Source organism: Podarcis cretensis (assembly GCF_951804945.1).
Source record: "Podarcis cretensis genome assembly, chromosome: 5".
NCBI lineage: Eukaryota > Metazoa > Chordata > Lepidosauria > Squamata > Lacertidae > Podarcis > Podarcis cretensis.
Window position 1 is genome coordinate 100,145,696 of NC_137174.1, and position 18,353 is coordinate 100,164,048.

The following is an 18,353-nucleotide window of genomic DNA, read 5'->3' on the forward strand; positions in this document are numbered from 1 at the left end:
TCTGGGCAAGGGGGTGCATAAAGATGTTAAAAAGCATTGTGGAGAGGATTGCCCTGCAGCACTCCACACACCAAGGAGTGGTGCGACGACATCTCCCTCCCTAGTGCCACCCTCTGTCCCAGAGGACAGAGATTAAAGAGCACAGCCATTTAGGGTGGAAACACAGAAAATCCCAGGCCAATCTTGACTCCTGCCACCGAAGGTGTCTTGCCCAAGAAGGCCCTCCACAGTCGCTTGCTGGAGGGGGGGCCCTTGACCCTTGCTGACCCCAGCGGAGCCCCCTGCCCTTTCTAAGAGACAGGACATCTCTCTTCCTCCTGTCAATAAGATGTATGCATTTCCCTCCCTGACCCCTTGAGGGGCTTTGCCAAGGAGGATGCTTCGAGTGGTGCCACCGGGTTTGAACTCAGCGGGACACCCTCGGAAGCCCCTGCGCTGCAGATTCTTACAACCTGACCTGTGTTGGCTGCAAATGTTGTACATCTTATCTGCGCTCCCTGGTTGTGTGCAGATCTATATATAACTCTCCACGGTGGGAGGTATTTTGGCTGATACACTCGCAGCTATGATCCGCGGCGAGAGATTTAAAAATATCTCGCTGAGAGCACACGATGACAGAAGCCGTCGAGAGGGCCGTGCATGGCAGAGACCGCAGAAAGAGGCTCGTGAAAGGGAGGAAAAAGAGAGAGAGAGAGCGCTTGTTGCTATCACTCTTTGCATTTATCTCTTGGATTGTTTGCTACTCTTCTTCCCCTGGCAAAGCTCCTTGTTTTTCTCCTGCCAGAAACGTTTTGTGCTTCCAGGCGGGGGGAGCAGCTGTCTCTCTTCCCCTCCCTCCTAATTCCCACTTCACTGGTTCTGATCTCGGTGGGCAGCGATCTAGGCAGTCTCTCTGGAGCCATGGAAGCCATGAGCCACAGGAACGGAGGAGAGGTCTGGGCTGCTCTCGCATTTAGCCAACAGCCAGGGTGGCGCATGGTTTGAGAGGGCACATCCAGCCTGGAGAACCTCTCCACCTAGAAGGATGGATCGGTTTTCTTCCAGAGAGCTGGGAAGTGGGTCATTCTGCCAAAGATGGATTGCTTGCTTGCTTGCTTCAAGCGGCACATTCTAGGGCATTGGCGTTTGAGGAAACAGAGCCTAAGACTTGCCGATCAGAAGGTCGGCGGTTCGAATCCCCACGATGGGGTGAGCCCCCGTTGCTCGGTCCCTGCTCCTGCCAACCTAGCAGTTCGAAAGCACGTCAAAGTGCAAGTAGATAAATAGGTACCTCTCTGACGGGAAGGTAAACAGCGTTTCCGTGTGCTGCTCTGGTTCGCCAGAAGTGGCTTAGTCATGCTGGCCACATGACCCGGAAGCTGTACGCCGGCTCCCTTGGCCAGTAAAGCGAGATGAGCGCGCAACCCCAGAGTCGTCCGCGACTGGACCTAATGGTCAGGGGTCCCTTTACCTTTACTTTTAAGCTCAGATAAATCTAGGCAGAAGGCAGTTTGGATGCACTGGGAGCACTGGGCGCAACCCTGGCGGGGCGCAGAAAGAGTCTCAAACTACATGCAACGTTCATTGCATGTTCTTTCCACCCAGGCACCCCTTTTAGTTTGAATCCATGATGATTTGTGCTCATGATGGTGTTTTTTTTTTTTGGGGGGGTCATACACGATCCCACTTTCAGTTCTGTTTGCAGCCACAAAGGTTTTGGGGTTTCATTTCCATCTAGTGTGTGCCCCTGGAGTATAACTGAAACCCCATAACGTTCCATAGCACAAATGAGGGGTTTTCGGTCCCACTTTTGTGGTGCTATAGCCCAGGGGTGGCAAACTCCCAAGAGACTGCAGTCTACCCACAGAGTTAAAAACTGGCAGTGATCTACCCCTTTTGGGGGTTTGGGTCAAAGTTGTTGAGTTTTTTCATGGAGGAGGTAAAATGTTTTTTAGGGGAGCCACAGTTGTTCAGCTTCTTTTGGGGGGGGGAGCCAATGATCTACCAGTGATCTACCGCAGATGTCCAGTGATTTACCAGTAGATCACGACCTACCTGCTGGACATGCCTGCTATAGCGTAAAGCAGCGCCCCCTGCAGGAACAACAATGTGTTAACATTGGGGAAGCATTGCAGAAGAAATAAATAAAGCAGAATGATGTGTGGACAGTCCGGTATAAATCTGCCACATATGCGCTACTAATTGCATCCATGACAGGTGGAAGAATATGCCTGCAAGATCAAAACCAGTTTGGGGACCCCCCCCCCCCAGTCTTTCCTTCCACCCCCAGGGCAACCTCCTGTCTGGGTGATGGAGGGTGTGAAAGTAGTGGTTAGAAGTTATGCAAAAAAAAAACAACCCTGAGAATTCGTTAGTGTTACGGCCAGATCCGATTGTGAGGGGACAGGTGGGATGGTTGCACAGAGAGGGATAAAACCATTGGGATACCTTCCAGTTCTACAATTCTGTATGTTTTGTCAGATTTGGCTCATGTTAGGATCTTGAAACCGAGCCAAACTCATTTCCAGGGCTCCCTGTAAGCTGCAAGAGAAATAAACAGTCCTGCATCTTGAACCCGGGGCTTCACCTGCCATGAACTCTGGGCCTTGGGCTTGGAGTCTTGTGGCATTAGCTCAGAGAGTTGCCTGCGACTGTGTCTCTGCGCTGCTGAGAGCTCTTTTTAAGCAGGTGGCGTTGTGGGTTAAAGCCTCAGCGCCTAGGGCTTGCCGATCGAAAGGTCGGCGGTTCGAATCCCTGCGGCGGGGTGCGCTCCCGCTGCTCGGTCCCAGCGCCTGCCAACCTAGCAGTTCGAAAGCACCCCCGGGTGCAAGTAGATAAATAGGGACCGCTTACCAGCGGGAAGGTAAACGGCGTTTCTGTGTGCGGCTCTGGCTCGCCAGAGCAGCGATGTCACGCTGGCCACGTGACCCAGAAGTGTCTCCGGACAGCGCTGGCCCCTGGCCTTTTAAGTGAGATGGGCGCACAACCCCAGAGTCTGTCAAGACTGGCCCGTACGGGCAGGGGTACCTTTACCTTTACCTTTATGTTTTTTTTGCAAGAGAGCCAGTGTAGTGTAGTGGTCAGAGTACTGGACAAGGACCTGGGAGAGACTTGGGTTCGAATTCCCCACTCAGCCATGAAGCTCACTGGGGTGACCTTGGGCCCCTCCCTGCCTCTCAGCCTAACCTTCCCCGCAGGGTTGATGTTTGTGATTAAATGAGGAGGGGGGGAACCATGTTTGCCTGACCTTGAGCTCCTTGGAAGAAAAGGAGGGATTTAAATGCAATGAATGAATGAATGAATGAATGAATGACTGGGTCTCTAGTAAGGAAAAGGAAAGGGACCACGTAAAACGGAAGCGACCCCATCTGTGGTCTAGTAGAGAGATGCTGAGAGTCGTGACAAAGGTGGTTTGTAGGGAATAAATGGAACTGGCGAGACTCTCTTGATTCAGCTCAAAGTTGTGGTCCGATTAGGCACACTCTGGCCTTACTCGAATCCTTGAGGACTCCTTTTTTAAAACATATAATTTTTATTAGATTTCCTGCTTTACAATTTGGAATATGCATTTAAACAACCGTAAAATATCAACGACTTCCCTTCTTCGCTTTCCATGGTTCATTTTGCATATCATAAATCCCTGCATATTTTACATAAACTAAACCATCCAGTATTCCATTATTACATCCATCAAAACTTATTTACCCCGTTGAATTTATCTTAATGCTACCAACGTTGTCAAGCGTACACAATCCCCCCCCCCACATATTCAATAAACATTTTCCTTGAGGGCTCTTGAGGGCAGCCCCGAAGGTTGATGGTTCAAATCCTCTTCTGGCTCCCAAATCCAGCTCACTCTGTTGCAAGCATGTCACAAACGCTACCAGGGATCTGGGCATCCATGAAAAATTTGAGGTGGGTGAAAAAAACAACTCCTGGCACAGCCAGGGGCACGAGCTAGCCGGGGCGTGAAAAATGAGCCCAGGGCAGAGTCGGACGAGAACACCTAAGTCGGAGACCCCGTGCGACGCGGCTAGGCACCCACCCCCGCCATGCGCCATCTCTGGAAGTTGTCGGCAGCTGCGAGACCCAGAGCACATCTTGTACATTCCCCCAGCTTCTCGGAGACCGCTTTGTAAGCCTCCTGTCCTCAGCCTCCGCTGTAGGAAGGCACGGGATGAGCTGGAGGAGACGAGAGCGGCTGTGGCAGTTTTATGTTCCCCTGCTGGGCGTCTAACGTGGCTGGCACTTAATTATGGTGGCACCTGCTCCTCTCGCTCGGTTTCCCCTCCCCGGAGCGAGACATTGTGGGCTTGTTTCGCCAGGCCGGAGGCTTTGCCTGTAAACAGGACGGGCTGTGGGGTTTCCGCTCTGCCTTGTCGGTGTAACCTTAGACCCTTCTTCCCAGGCAGAGCTGACACTCCAAAATAATCCCTCTCGTCATGCGCCTCGCCTGAGCTCATCTCCAGAGATGCTTCTGACCTTGTTCGCACCAGCGGAAAGGTGCCTTCGCTGGGGGCTTAGCCCCAGAACCTATTTGCAATGGGAGGGGCTAGATTTGCTCTGTTTAACATAAAAAATAAGCTGCTTCTCTTTCCTGGTCGGCCTGTTAATGTTTGAGTACTGCGGTGAGACTCCCTCTTCTAAAATCTATCTAAGACTAATAAACTTATAATAATAATTTTATTATTTGTACCCCACCCATCTGCTGCCCATCTAGTCCAGCATTCAATTTACTATGGTTTAGAGATGGGTGGATCTGTCAGTTTAGATTTCTTTTAGTTTCCGTATTTGTTTGCGATACTTCTTGTTCAAAATCCTCACGAGAACTCACCAGCATTTCACTGCGATATGTCCCGTGGTGTACACTTTTTCTATGTGATTTTGAACGATATACACCTTTTTTTGGTGCAAAATGTTTCCCCCTGCCATAATGCACATTTGTATGTTATTTCCACCAATGCACACACTTTCCCCAAGTCTATTCATTTTTGTACACATGAACTGGCTTGAGAAATGCACAGCCAGATTTGGAGAAATGCGAGTTTCTTCAGATGCCTATGTTTTGTTTCACGTACTGTTTGGGAAGGCACAGTGGATTAAAAAGGTAAAGGACACCTGACAGTTAAGTCCAGTCGTGAATGTCTCTGAGGTTGCGGCGCTCATCTCGCTTTACTGGCCGAGGGAGCTGACATTTGACCACAGACAGTTTTTCCGTGTCATGTGGCCAGCATGACTAAGCCGCTTCTGGCGAACCAGAGCAGCGCATGGAAACGCCATTTACCTTCCCGCTGGAGCGGTACCTATTTATCTACTTGCACTTTTGATGTGCTTTCAAACTGCTAGGTTGGCAGGAGCAGGGACCGAGCAACGGGGGCTCACCCCGTCGCAGGGATTCGAACCGCCGACCTTCTGATCAGGAAGTTCTAGGCTCTGCGGTTTAGACCACAGCTCCACCCGCGTCCCTTCTACAAAGTGGATTACTTTCCCTTTAAATGAGAACAGCGTCAGATTACTCCATCCTTTTCCATGATGGCAAGCTGGACATGAGCTCAAAGGCACCCTTCTGAATTTGCTACCCTTGCATGGCTGCTGTCACTTCTTGGCCCACCAGGCCTCCAGCCCCAACCAAACAATGTCCCTATGGAGAAATGCTGTTTGTTGCTGTACAAGTGTCTCTAAACCAATTCTAATTCCATGATAGATGTGATACCTTTCAGATGCCTCAGTAAGGGGAGGCTGTGCTTTATTAAAGTTTTCTCTATACTGGTTCTCTGTAGTACCATATTCCATGCCCACTCCCGACCATAGACTCATGGAAGGAACCTCAGCGGTCATCTAGTCCAACCCCCTGAAATGCAGGAATCACAGCTGAAGAAGGCCACCCAACCTCTGCTTAAAATACTCAAGGAAGGAGGGAGTCTTCCGAGGGAGTCTGTTCCCTGATCAGCTGGACAGCTCAGTTGGTTAGAGCAGTGTTTCCCAACCTTGGGCTTCCAGCTGCTTTTGGACTACAATTCCCATCATCCTTGACCACTGGTCTTGCTAGCTAAGGATGATGGGAGTTGTAGTCCAAAAACAGCTGGAGGCCCAAGGTTGGGAAACGCTGGGTTAGAGTATGGTGCTGCTGCTGATGCCAAGGTTGCAGGTTTGATCCCCGTTTGGGACACTTATATATTCCTGCCTTGCAGGGGGTTGGAATGAATGATCCTCAGGGTCCCTTCCAAATCTGTGATTCTGTGGTTCTCCTATCAAAACAGCTCTCAGAAAATTCTTCCTAGCTGGAATCTCCTTTCCTATCATTTGAATCCGCTTGTTCAGGTCCTGCCCTTTGGAGCAGCGGAAAACCAGCTTCTCCACAACCCCATTTGACAGCGCTCCAGAGATCCTGGAAGATGACTCTCACCTCTTGGTCTCCTCTTGTCCAGGCTAAACATACCCAACTCCCTCAACCATTCCTCGTAAGGCTTGGTTTACATGTCAGTAACATGACACAGTCTTTGGGACCTCAGCTACTTCCAGTTGGGCTGAGCGGAGTTTCTGATTCCTCGCACCGTCTGCACACCCTGAGCTCTGCGGGGCGACAGGATGGCCGAATGTAGCTGGGGGGGGGGGTTGAGTTGAGAGCTTAGAAGGGAGGGAGACTGGCCACCTTCCTGTGTGCCCAGAAATAGCATTCAATCTCTTCTGCAGCAGGATCTTTCTGGTTCCTAAATGTTGGGAATATTGAGGGTTAAAGAGACACACGTTTCTGACACTGTGCATTAAACAATTGGCTCAATCTCTAGAGTTAAGTGGACGCAGGTGGCGCTGTGGGTTAAACCACAGAGCCTAGGACTTGCCGATCAGAAGGTTGGCGGTTCGAATCCCTGCACCAGGGTGAGCTCCCGTTGCTCGATCCCTGCTCCTGCCAACCTAGCAGTTTGAAAGCATGTCAAAGTGCAAGTAGATAAATAGGTACCACTCTGGTGGGAAGGTAAACGGTGTTTCCGTGCGCTGCTCTGGTTCTCCAGAAGCGGCTTAGTCCTGCTGGCCACATGACCTGGAAGCTGTACACTGGCTCCCTTGGCCAGTAAAGCGAGATGAGTGCCGCAACCCCAGAGTCGGTCACGACTGGACCTAATGGTCAGGGGTCCCTTTACCCTTTACCTTTACCTAGAGTTAAGTACGTAAGGAGCCAAGCTACCGGGACATGGCTGGCTGGTGTATCAGAGTAGATCTGGTGGGACCCACTTTTCGGGGACAGAGGGAGCAATGCCCCACCTCCTTCCTCAAAGCAAGGCTGGAATTGAAAATGGGATTATAGCATTGTGGGTGGGTGATGGGGCACATTCACCATCCTGGCAATTTGAAAAGGAGCCTTGAAAGAGACATCAGTTATCTTAAATTTAGACTCCCAATTTACATTTTTGCAAAAACGAGCTGGCGTTGAGAAACCCAAGGGCAATAGAAACGTATTTCTCAGACCCAGATCCAAAAAAATAATAATAAATCAACGTGAATAGCCTGAAAGTAAAACTGGCCAGGAGCCAGTGGGAAAACCAATTTGGTTAGTGTTTTTCCTCCTCCCCAAATTCTTGAGGCTGAAAGGAGAAGAGAGAAGAAAATAAGAAATCAAAAGAGCTGAATTCAAAAGAGCTGAATTCAGAGGGGGGGGGGGGAGAGACATGCGGAAGCCCTGTGTGGGAAAGTTTTATACTGTATTTCATTTTGTTTCTTTCAATACAGCTGCATTTCTTCCCAAGCACCTAACTCGGATTGCACATAGCATCCTACAAATAACTGAGTGGACACGATCCATCTTTTGCACAAGCCCTTGGAAATTGCTGGGACTTGTTCGAGTCCTGCTTTTGGGCCCGTGTTGCTTCTAAAGAAGAATAAAGTTTAGGACAACGGCACAAACAGGAAGGTGTTAGGGAGCAAGACACTGAATCCCTAGTTCCTCTAAACTTCCCCATAAGTACATGTTTGAAGTAGAACCACTGTTTGGGGGATCCCTCATCTTAAGACTATTTTGACACGGAGCCTCAGAACGACTGGGCTGCCATGTTTCGGGGGGTTAAAAAAAGCGAGTGGTGAAAGCGGACGAGATTGCTAGCCTGTCGTATTGCTTGCTTGTTTTGTTTTTTGTCTGCTGCGCGGATGCCTTGGAAATGCAAACATTTCCCTGACTGCAAAGGCATTTCGCGGCTCGCTCGCCATGAGGCCAGCGACGCTGGGATGCTTTGAGCTTGGCTGTTCAGTTCGTGGAAAACAGGATCGTGTTTCGCCATGCCTGTAGTAAACACATTGCTCGCCTTTCTGGAAGCGGCTGTGACTCAATACAAGGCCAACTTTGTATGTTCCTGAGGGGGGGGGGAGGAAGAGGGGGCGATTATGCAGTGGTAGAGCATATGCGCAGCTTCCAGAAGGGCTCCAGGTCCTAGTATCTCCAGTTACAAGGCTCAGGGGAGAGTCCTTACCTGCCTAAGACCCCAGAGAGCCACATTAGACCATGCGGAGGTGGAGAAGCCCTGACTGTAAAAGGCAGCGTCGAATGTTCATACTTGGAGGTTTGGAAAAGCACCAAAGTATGTTTGACCTCCTTTGCAGCGGCTTGATTTGGCGTTGCTGGAATTCTGCAAAGTCACTGTCTTCCTTGAGCTTGCTATGAATTGCTGGTTGGTTTTCCTGGCTTCAGAATTCAGGGAAGCCATTTGCACACGTTTCTGCTGAGCGGCCCCCAACTTGCCTGTGGGCACATTGCGGACCATGCTCAGGGCGCACAGTTCCAGTGGTGCGCTGGGGGAAAGGGGCTCACCTTTGCCCCCCCAATCCCTGAGCTAGAACACCCCCAAGACACTATTGCGGCTGCAGATGGATGTCTTGCCTTTGGGGAAATTTTGTGCAATGTTTTAAGACATCATAGAATTGATGCTTTTGAATTATGGTGCTGGAGGAGACTCTTGAGAGTCCCATGGACTGCAAGAAGATCAAACCTCTCCATTCTGAAGGAAATCAGCCCTGAGTGCTCACTGGAAGGACAGATTGTGAAGCTGAGGCTCCAATACTTTGGCCACCTCATGAGAAGAGAAGACTCCCTGGAGAAGACCCTGATGTTGGGAAAGATGGAGGGCACAAGGAGAAGGGGGCGACAGAGGATGAGATGGTTGGATAGTGTTTTCGAGGTTACCAGCATGAGTCTGACCAAGCTGCGGGGGGCAGTGGAGGACAGGAGTGCCTGGCGTTCTCTGGTCCATGGGGTCACGAAGAGTCGGACACGACTAAACGACTAAACAACAAAAATCTAAAATGAGGCATCCTATGGCTAATGCCCTTATCTTCTGGAAGTTAGGCATGCTTACCTGAGGTGTTTCGGCTGCTGTTACTTATGGGTTCAGGGCAGCAGGTTTGAGCGCTGGCATGGAAAAGAGAATGTGGAACTGAGCTCTGGCTCAGGCTGTAGCCCAGGAGTCGGCAAGGTTTACCTCATCTGGATTGGTTCACTCCAGCGGAGATCCCTTCATGGGCCAGATTGTGCATGCGCCCGTGATTTCCAGTGTCTGAGCATGCGCAGACACGATTCCCAGCACTGCGGAAGCGAGTCCCCGCGCCACGCTGCACCAGTTTAGCACAGCACGCAGGGACTCGCTGAGCGGGTGGCTTGGTTCGGGGGTGGCTTGTGGGCCAGTTAAATGACCCCCATGGGCTGCTTGTGGCCCATGGGCCTTAGGTTGCCTATCCCTGCTGTAGCACTTCAGCCTTGCAGTCCCAGTTTGGTTATGTGAAAAGGTTACCTGAACAGGGGAGCTTTTATGCACATCTCTGCGTGTGCAGCTGCCATACATTTCAGGGGGACCTCATGCAAATGATGGTCCTGATATATTTACCTGGTAAAGTTTCCTCCAGGCCATATGCTCTTATCTAGTTTCTGGAAAGTGTTGATTCAGGGCTGCTGAATCATTCAGGGCCCGAGAATCTACTCTAACAATGCAGGTTCCTGGTCCTCATTTGTTAAGAGTTTGAAACCAGGAGGTGGTGCCCGTGAAAGGTCCAGGCAGTGTTGCCAAATGGTTACAGACCCTTTAAAATATCAGTGTTCAAAATGAATACCATAACTTTGGTGATTGCTTTGCAAACAGTGGTTTAATAATTTGCATGACACATTTTGACCGAGGAATTTGGAGCTGGATTTGGTGGTTGTCTATTGCATTTTCCTTAGGAATCACTATCCTTTCAGGCTTAATAGCTTATTGCTGAGGTCTGCTGTAGTCAGAGCTTTTTAAATTCCTTGCATCTGTTCTCCCAACACATGCTTCAGATATTGTGTTCTGGGGTGGGGGAACCACTCAGCTTTTGTTTGAGAAATGCCTAGCCCCTTATATTGAAGTCTACCACTTAACAGAAGTTGCAGGTAACTGTGTTGGTCTATTAGGAAAGCAAACAGACATAACCCCAAAACAACAAGAGGATAATGTCTTTATTATCTCACAAAGGGAAAGTTGCTCAGGTGAACTTCATTGGGCATTCAAATCATGCATAAGAGGGCTGTTTGAGCCTGACAGTGCACTGACCATGCATTGGACAAGTGTGAGAATCATAGAATTGTGGAGTTGGAAGGGACCTCCGAGGGCCATCTAGTCCAACCCCCTGCGATACAGGAATCTCAAATAAAGCATCTCTGGCAGATGGCCACATAAAGGTAAAGGTAAAGGTACCCCTGCCCGTACGGGCCAGTCTTGACAGACTCTGGGGTTGTGCGCCCATCTCACTTAAGAGGCCAGGGGCCAGCGCTGTCCGGAGACACTTCCGGGTCACGTGGCCAGCGTGACATCGCTGCTCTGGCGAGCCAGAGCCGCACACGGAAACGCCGTTTACCTTCCCGCTGGTAAGCGGTCCCTATTTATCTACTTGCACCCGGAGGTGCTTTCGAACTGCTAGGTTGGCAGGCGCTGGGACCGAGCAGCGGGAGCGCACCCCGCCGCAGGGATTCGAACCGCCAACCTTTCGATCGGCAAGTCCTAGGCGCTGAGGCTTTAACCCACAGCGCAACCTGCGTCCCAAGATAACCTCTGCCACATAACCTCTGCTTAAAAACCTTCAAGGATGGAGAGTCCACAGTCTACCTCCTAAGGGAGTCCGTTCCACTGTTGAACAGTTTTTAGTGTCAGAAAGTGTTTAGAGTCCATTGGTTCGGGTTCTCTGGAGCAGCAGAAGACTAGCTTGCTCCATCTTGCAAAGTGACAGCGCTTCAGTTATCTGAAGGTGACATGACAGCCCTTATATTAGCAACGCTGGGGATGAATTTTGAGGGTGTGTTGACACCTTAACATTAGTAAAGGTAAAGGTAAAGGGACCCCTGACCGTTAGGTCCAGTCGTGGCCAACTCTGGGGTTGCGCGCTCATCTGGCTTTATTGGCCGAGGGATCCGGCGTACAGCTTCCGGGTCATGTGGCCAGCATGATTAAGCCGCTTCTGGCGAACCAGAGCAGCACACGGAAATGCCGTTTACCTTCCCACCGGAGTGGTACCTATTTATCTACTTGCCCTTTGATGTGCTTTTGAACTGCTAGGTTGGCAGGAGCAGGGACCGAGCAACAGGAGCTCACCCCATCGTGGGGATTCGAACCGCCGACCTTCTGATCAGCAAGTCCTAGGCTCTGTGGTTTGACCCACAGCGCCACCCACATTAACATTTGCCAAGTGCTTAACCTGGTTAACAATAATGTTTTTGTTTCATTTCCGCAACAGCCTGTCCCTGCCAGGTAGGCCAAACAGCCCGTAAATGTTCGAACTCAGGACTGTTTTGAGACTAAACCTCTTGCTTCTGTTTGCTTGCTAGGCTCAGTCGGTTCTCCAGAGCTCTCCTCCTGAAATTGCTTCCCAACAGACAACATTCCTTTTTCGACTGTGGGGCCCAGAACTGAGCAGCAGACTCCAGGTAAATCCTTGCCAGAACTGAAATCTGCAGTGCTGATTAACTATTGCAGCTTCTGATCTGCACAAGGAACAGCTAATACGATGTATTGGTTTAAAGGCGTGAGGGACTGGCTTCAAATCCTCATGCACCCTCAAAAAATCACCATCTGATCTTGGGCCAGTCCTGATTTTGATCTTGCAGCCTCTCCTACCTCGAAGGGCTGTTGTGAGGCTAAAACAGGCGACCCCTCAGATTCCTGGAGGAAAGGCAGGATAGAACTGCCAAAGATGGTTGCATGGCATTATTGAGTGTGACCTCCATGCCAAACAAAATTCCTTCCTTTAAAAAAACTGCACATCAGGGAGAAGGCTGAGAGCAAGAGAACGCATTTCTCTGACTCCCGACTTTTCCATGTCCTTGCATCACGCACTACTGTCTCGTTTGCTTTTTGGTCCAAGGTTGAATGTTTTCGTTTCTGCTGTTCTGGTAGCTTTGTGGCCCTGGCAAAGGTGATTCGGGGTCAGCAGAGCGGCTTTACAGTGTGTGTGTGTACAGTGGTGCCTCGCAAGACGAAATTAATTCGTTCCGCAAGTCTTTTCGTCTTGCGAGTTTTTCGTCTTGCGAAGCACGGTTTCCCATAGGAATGCACTGAAAATCAATCAATGCGTTCCTATGGAAACCGCCTTCAGATTTCCCTATGGGCTTTCGTCTTGCGAAGCAAGCCCATAGGGAAATTCGTCTTGCGAAGCCGCTAAAAAATCGGAAAACCCTTTCGTCTTGCGGGTTTTTCGTTTAGCGAGGCATTCGTCTTGCGGGGCACCACTGTACACAAAAACCCTCTCCGAAGTGATGGAGCATTGATTTGTTCAAAGGCTTGCCTTTTTCCACGGCTCTTGTTGCCCTTCCTTTGCTGCCCATCTCTCTCTCTTCTTTCGCTCTTTAGTAAAGTAAATAATGCATGCAGGATGCAAACGAGGGCTGAAATTTTAGAAGGGCTGACCCAGCACATTACTGCAGATCAATCCCTTTGGTTACGCGAAGCACTTCTTTAGAGGAGGAAAGGAACTCTGGTGTTGAGAAAAGCTCTGGGGTTTATTTTGGGACTCGGTTTAGCTGCTTCTCCCCGCATCTGGGGCAGAGGGGCGAAGATTCCTCGTCAACAAAACATGGACTACATGGAAATGGCGCAAATGACTGGCAGAATCCGAGACCAGGGAGGAGAGTTGGTGGAAGAAGATTGGAGGAAATTTAAAACCTACTTACAGAAACACTGTAAAATTTTTGAATGTTGATGACATTGAAAGGAAATGAAGGGGTTCTGGTATTAAGGTAAAGATTATGTAAGAATGGACGGATGTTAGAGGAAAGTTTGAAGTTAAAGAATTTGCTGAATACAAAAAAGGGAGGCGTGAGGAAGTCAGGAAAATAAGTTAATCAAAGAGGTGAAGAAAAAAAGAGGGATTTTTATTTTTCTGTTATTTTTTGTTTTTATGTTAATTGTCTACATTTTTTTGGTATTTTTGTGTTTTTTCTTGTGTTTTCTCTACTGTTTGTTTTACAATTTCTTTATTCTTAAAACTTAATAAAATATCATTAAAAAACAAAAAAAACCCCAAAACAACAAGTGCCGCCTGTGCCACTGGCCCCATTCCTTCGCGCTGCCCAAATTCATACCTTGGAACCGTTAGGGTGCAAAGCCAGGGGCGACCCAACCTTGTTTGCTCCTGGTGAGAATGCAAAGAGGACAGAGGATAATCTGCAGGCGGATCCTGGTATTCTGCATGCCACTTCCTGTACTTCATTGCAAACTTTGGTTCCTTACATCACTGAGCATGCCAGCATCTTTGCAGCGCCTTTCAGGATGAGACTTTCCTTCCCTGGGTGCATTTCCAGAACCCTCCTGAGTTTGCTTGTCTGATATGTCCCAAACCTCACTATCCCTGTACCAAATTTGGTTTGCAGCAGGGATGGCGCATTGTGGAAGGCTGCCTGCCTGGGCTGGCAAAATACCAGCACCCCAGTCCCCCCCCTTCATAAAATTTATATAAAAGGTAAAGGTAAAGTGACCCCTGACCATTAGGACCAGTCATGACCGACTCTGGGGTTGCAGCGCTCATCTCGCTTTACTGGCCGAGGGAGCCGGCGTACAGCTTCCGGGTCATGTGGCCAGCATGACTAAGCCGCTTCTGGCGAACCAGAGCAGCACACAGAAACGCCGTTTACCTTCCCGCCGGAGCGGTACCTATTTATGTACTTGCACTTTGACGTGCTTTCGAACTGCTAGGTTGGCAGGAGCAGGGATCGAGCAATGGGAGCTCACCCCGGTGCGGGGATTCGAACCGCCGACCTTCTTATCAGCAAGAAAATAAAGGAAAAATGGCAACAATGGTTTAAAATATATAAGAAGTTAAAATACTTAAAGCAAGTTAAACTCCCAGCAGCTTCCCAAGCATTTGGACAGGCTTGTTTAAACAATAATGTTTTTAGCAAGTGCCGAAAAGAATGCAGCAAAGGGACCTTCCTGGTCTCCATAGGCAGGGAGTTCCAAAGGTGCTGCCACACTGAAAGACTTGAGTTCTGAAGGTGTCTGCGTATTGGGGGAGGGGAATGCATTGCCTCGCTCTCTTTTCTTTATCTTCGAAATTCTCCTGTATTGTCGTTTAAACCCGCTGCTCTCTTTTTCTGATATTAATATTTTATTGGAAGAATTTCCTGTATAAAAAGAAAGAGTGATTAAAAGGAAAAGGAAGGAAGAAAAACGCAGATGAAAATAGAAATGAAGGGAAAATGCTCAATACATATGTGTTTAGTCCTATTATCCTGGTAGAAATATATTTATCAGTAACCTAATATATTCTGTGTAAAGTCATTCCAAATATCATTATATTTATCCAAAGAAAGGTTGCGGCTGTAAGCAGTCCATTCATATGTTGCTAATATTGTCATATTGTCAGGCCATTGATGAAGGGGAATAATAATAATAATAATAATAATAATAATAATAATAATAATAATATATTTATACCCCACCCATCTGGCTGGATTTCCTGAGCCACTCTGGGTGGCTCCCAACAGAATATTAAAAACATGATAAAACATCAAACATTAAAAACTTCCCTAAACAGGGCTGCCTTCAGATGTCTTCTAAAAGTCAGATAGTTGTTTATTTCCTTGACATCTGCTGGGAGGGTGTTCCACAGGGTGGGCGCCACCACCGAGAAGGCCCTCTGCCGCCTGCCTATCAGCCTTCTCTCCAACTCGCCTGCCTATCAGCCTTCTCTCCAAGATCATGAGGACCAGAATCCTGATTTTTATAAAAGGGCCGGTTGTCTGAATGCCGTTCTGTGCTGATCTGAGCTCGTGCTGGGCGGCTCTTCCTGTTCGTCTATAGCTCCCCAGACTCTGGAAGCTAAGATGACGGGGAGAATTGTTTGTCGAAGGCAGACACAGCTGTTATCTAAGCCCACTTAGCCTCAAAAACAAGTCCTTGAAGAGTCTGCCTGCAGCAGTCTGAATGTTTTCAGCTGTTTGAGCTGCTCCCCGGTCAGACAAAAGCAATCTGTTGCCTGTTCTATAAAGGGAGGTTTAAGAGTGGAGAGTCTCAAGCTTCGAGAAAGGGGCTTTGGAAACGGTGGGGAGATGATGGTTATTTATAAAATCGAGAACGGTGTGGAAAGGATGAATTCCAGGGCAAATTCTGTTGACTCTCACAACACCCCTTTGCATCAATCACCCGCTGACTGGCGGCAAGTCTCGGGTGAGCAGGTCCACGCTCAAGACATAAACCCGAGGAACGGATTGCCGCAGGCTTGTTGTGGTAGCTGCCGGCAAAAGCGCTTTGGGGGAGAGACGAAAATATCAGAATGAAGAAAGGATTAGGCAACTTCACAGAGGTTTGATAGAACCTCCATAGCCAGAGGCAGTTTAGCTTAAGTTACCAAACGTCAGGGACAAACACGAGGAGATGCTGAAGATGTAGGAAAATTTCCTGCGGGCATTTTCTCTATTCTTATGTAAACTGTCTTTGGGAAACTAGGAAGGTGTCTTATAGTACGTATGACCATTGCTCCATCTAGCTCAAGCATCCCTAAACTTGGCCCCCCAGTTGTTTGGGGACTACAACTCCCATCATCCCTAGCTAACAGGACCAGTGGTCAGGGATGATGGGAATTGTAGTCCCAAAAACATTTGGAGGGCCGAGTTCGGGGATGCCTGATCTAGCTCAATATTATCTATCCTGACTGATAGTGACTGGCCAGGTTTTCCGATAGGGAATCCTTCCCAGCCCTACCCAGAGACCACTGAATCAGAGAATTGCAGAGTTGCAAGGGAACCCCGAGGTCATCCAGCCCAACCCCCTGTAATGCAGGAATTTCAGCTAAAGCATCCCTGACAGATGGCCAGCGGATCTCTGCTTAAAAACCTTCAGTGGAGGAGAGTCCACCACTCCCCTGCTTTCCTGGCTGGGGCTAATGGTTGTTGTATCCCACAACTGGATCCCTGCAATGTGCCCTATGCGTGGCTTCCCTTGGGCTCAGTCCGGAAGCTGCGGTCAGTGCAGAATGCTGCAGCGTGATTGCTGACAGGAGCGAGGTCTTGCCCACATGTGACACTTGGGCTCAGATTTGTGACTGGGCCAAGTTCAAGTGCTTATTCTTAGTCTATAAAGCGCCTAACAACTTGGGGCCAGTTAACCGGCAAGATCTCCTTTCCCCGTATTTCTCCACTCGATCACTTCAGTTGGAACAACTGGCCGGATAATCCTTGCTCCGCCTTTGTAAGAACTCAATCTTGCAGCACCTTAATTTTGGAACTCCCTGCCTATTGATATCAGGGAGGCCCTTTCCCTGTATTCTTTTCGGCGCCTGCTAAAGCATTTTTCTGTAGGCAAGACTACCAGGTGTTCGGAAAGTTGATGCCCTTTTAAACCTGCTTTTAGTCATTTTAGAGGGACGCAGGTGACGCTGTGGGTTAAACCACAGATCCTAGGACTTTCCGATCAGAACGTCGGCGGTTCGAATCCCCGCAGCGGGGTGAGCTCCCGTTGCTCGGTCCCAGCTCCTGCCAACCTAGCAGTTTGAAAGCATGTCAAAGTGCAAGTAGATAAATAGGTACCACTCCAGTGGGAAGGTAAACGGCGTTTCCATGCGCTGCTCTGGTTCGCCAGAAGCGGCTTAATCATACTGACCATGTGACCCAGAAGCTGTACGCCGGCTCCCTCGGCCAATAAAGTGAGATGAGCGCCGCAACCCCAGAGTCGGTCACGACTGGACCTAATGGTTAGGGGTCCCTTTACCTTTACCTTTACTAATCATTTTAACCTTTCAGATGTTTGGAATCATTGCTGTCAATTCTTCCTCGATTGTAGTTTTATCGTTTCCTCTGTTTGGTGAACGGCTTTAGTTCTCCCCCTTTGCACTCAAGGGGTGTATTAACCTTCTATGAAGCAAACTGATGTCTGTAGGGCACCAGGTTGGGGAAGCTGGCCCCCTTTGCTTACGCGCCTCCTATTCCTAGAGGGAGACGCTGGCTTTCCAGCAAAGACAAACAGAGGTGGAAACCTGAGCGCTCCTTGTTGCCGCATGTGGCTGCTCTGTGACCCGAGGCCTCGCCACGCTCGGCTCCATATACGGCCCGGAGGAGCGAGACGATGCAGAGGCGCTGGGAATGAGAGTGCAGTGCTGAATACCAGACATACATTAAATTCTTCCCGGCTGTGCTTCCCCCTCTGCTTCCCCATTAATTCAGAACATGAGCAGGGCGTCGCAGACAGAGAGAATCCAATGTTCCGAGTGTCACCTCCAGGGAACACTTAACTCCTGAGCATGTGTGTGCTTTAAAAAACAACAACAGTCTCCTGCATCTTTGCAGGCCAGATTGTCCCCAAATGCCCAGGGGCTTCTTGGCACACCGTAGGCAGGTAGGCTTTTTGGAAAGGATTATGAATGGAGAAATCCGAGGGCTCCCTTGGACAAAAAAACAAGGGCACCAGCCAGGAATACCAGAGCAAAACAGCAGCCAGTAGGCTTGGTCTTTATTGAAGACGGTCGCGACAGGACTCCCACCTGCCACCAGGTGAAACAAAATGGAAGCCCAGAACAAAAGAAGATTCCAACTTTTATTAGTTATTAATCTCCCAAACTACACCCCTAGAAATACATCACAACTACATCACTGACACATCACAAAAAGGAGGGGTTGAGGAAGGAGTTGTGGAGGTAACCTGAGTATCTTGTCACCTGGCTGGTTCCTCCTTTCCCCCTCCCCACGAGTCATTTCCAGAGGATAAAAGGGAGCTGGCAGTTTCCTGCCCTCAGAGGGAAGATCTGATCATTGTCCTTTGTTCCAGTCCATGTTGAATCCACTCCCATATGCAAGTCCTTTGTGACCTTGATGGTCTTCTGTGTGGGACCATCAAGGTTGGCATGCCAACTGGGTAGGGCTCTTGTGGTATGTGCTGGTATGGTTAAGGGAT

General features: G+C 49.2%; 1 protein-coding gene and 1 long non-coding RNA gene across 4 annotated transcripts in view; both read left to right on the top strand.

The window, feature by feature from the left end:
• The window catches only part of LOC307217245, a 340,344-nt gene that overhangs the window by 107,728 nt on the left and 214,263 nt on the right, over positions 1 to 18,353 (top strand). The gene's annotated exons all lie outside the window — the stretch shown is intronic.
• Positions 1 to 18,353, top strand: part of LPP (LIM domain containing preferred translocation partner in lipoma) — a 289,890-nt gene that overhangs the window by 57,274 nt on the left and 214,263 nt on the right. For all 3 annotated transcript variants that reach the window (XM_079977969.1, XM_079977970.1, XM_079977971.1), the window contains one exon: positions 11,801 to 11,899. The gene's annotated coding sequence lies outside the window, so the exon portion shown is untranslated. The remainder of the gene's footprint in view (positions 1 to 11,800; positions 11,900 to 18,353) is intronic.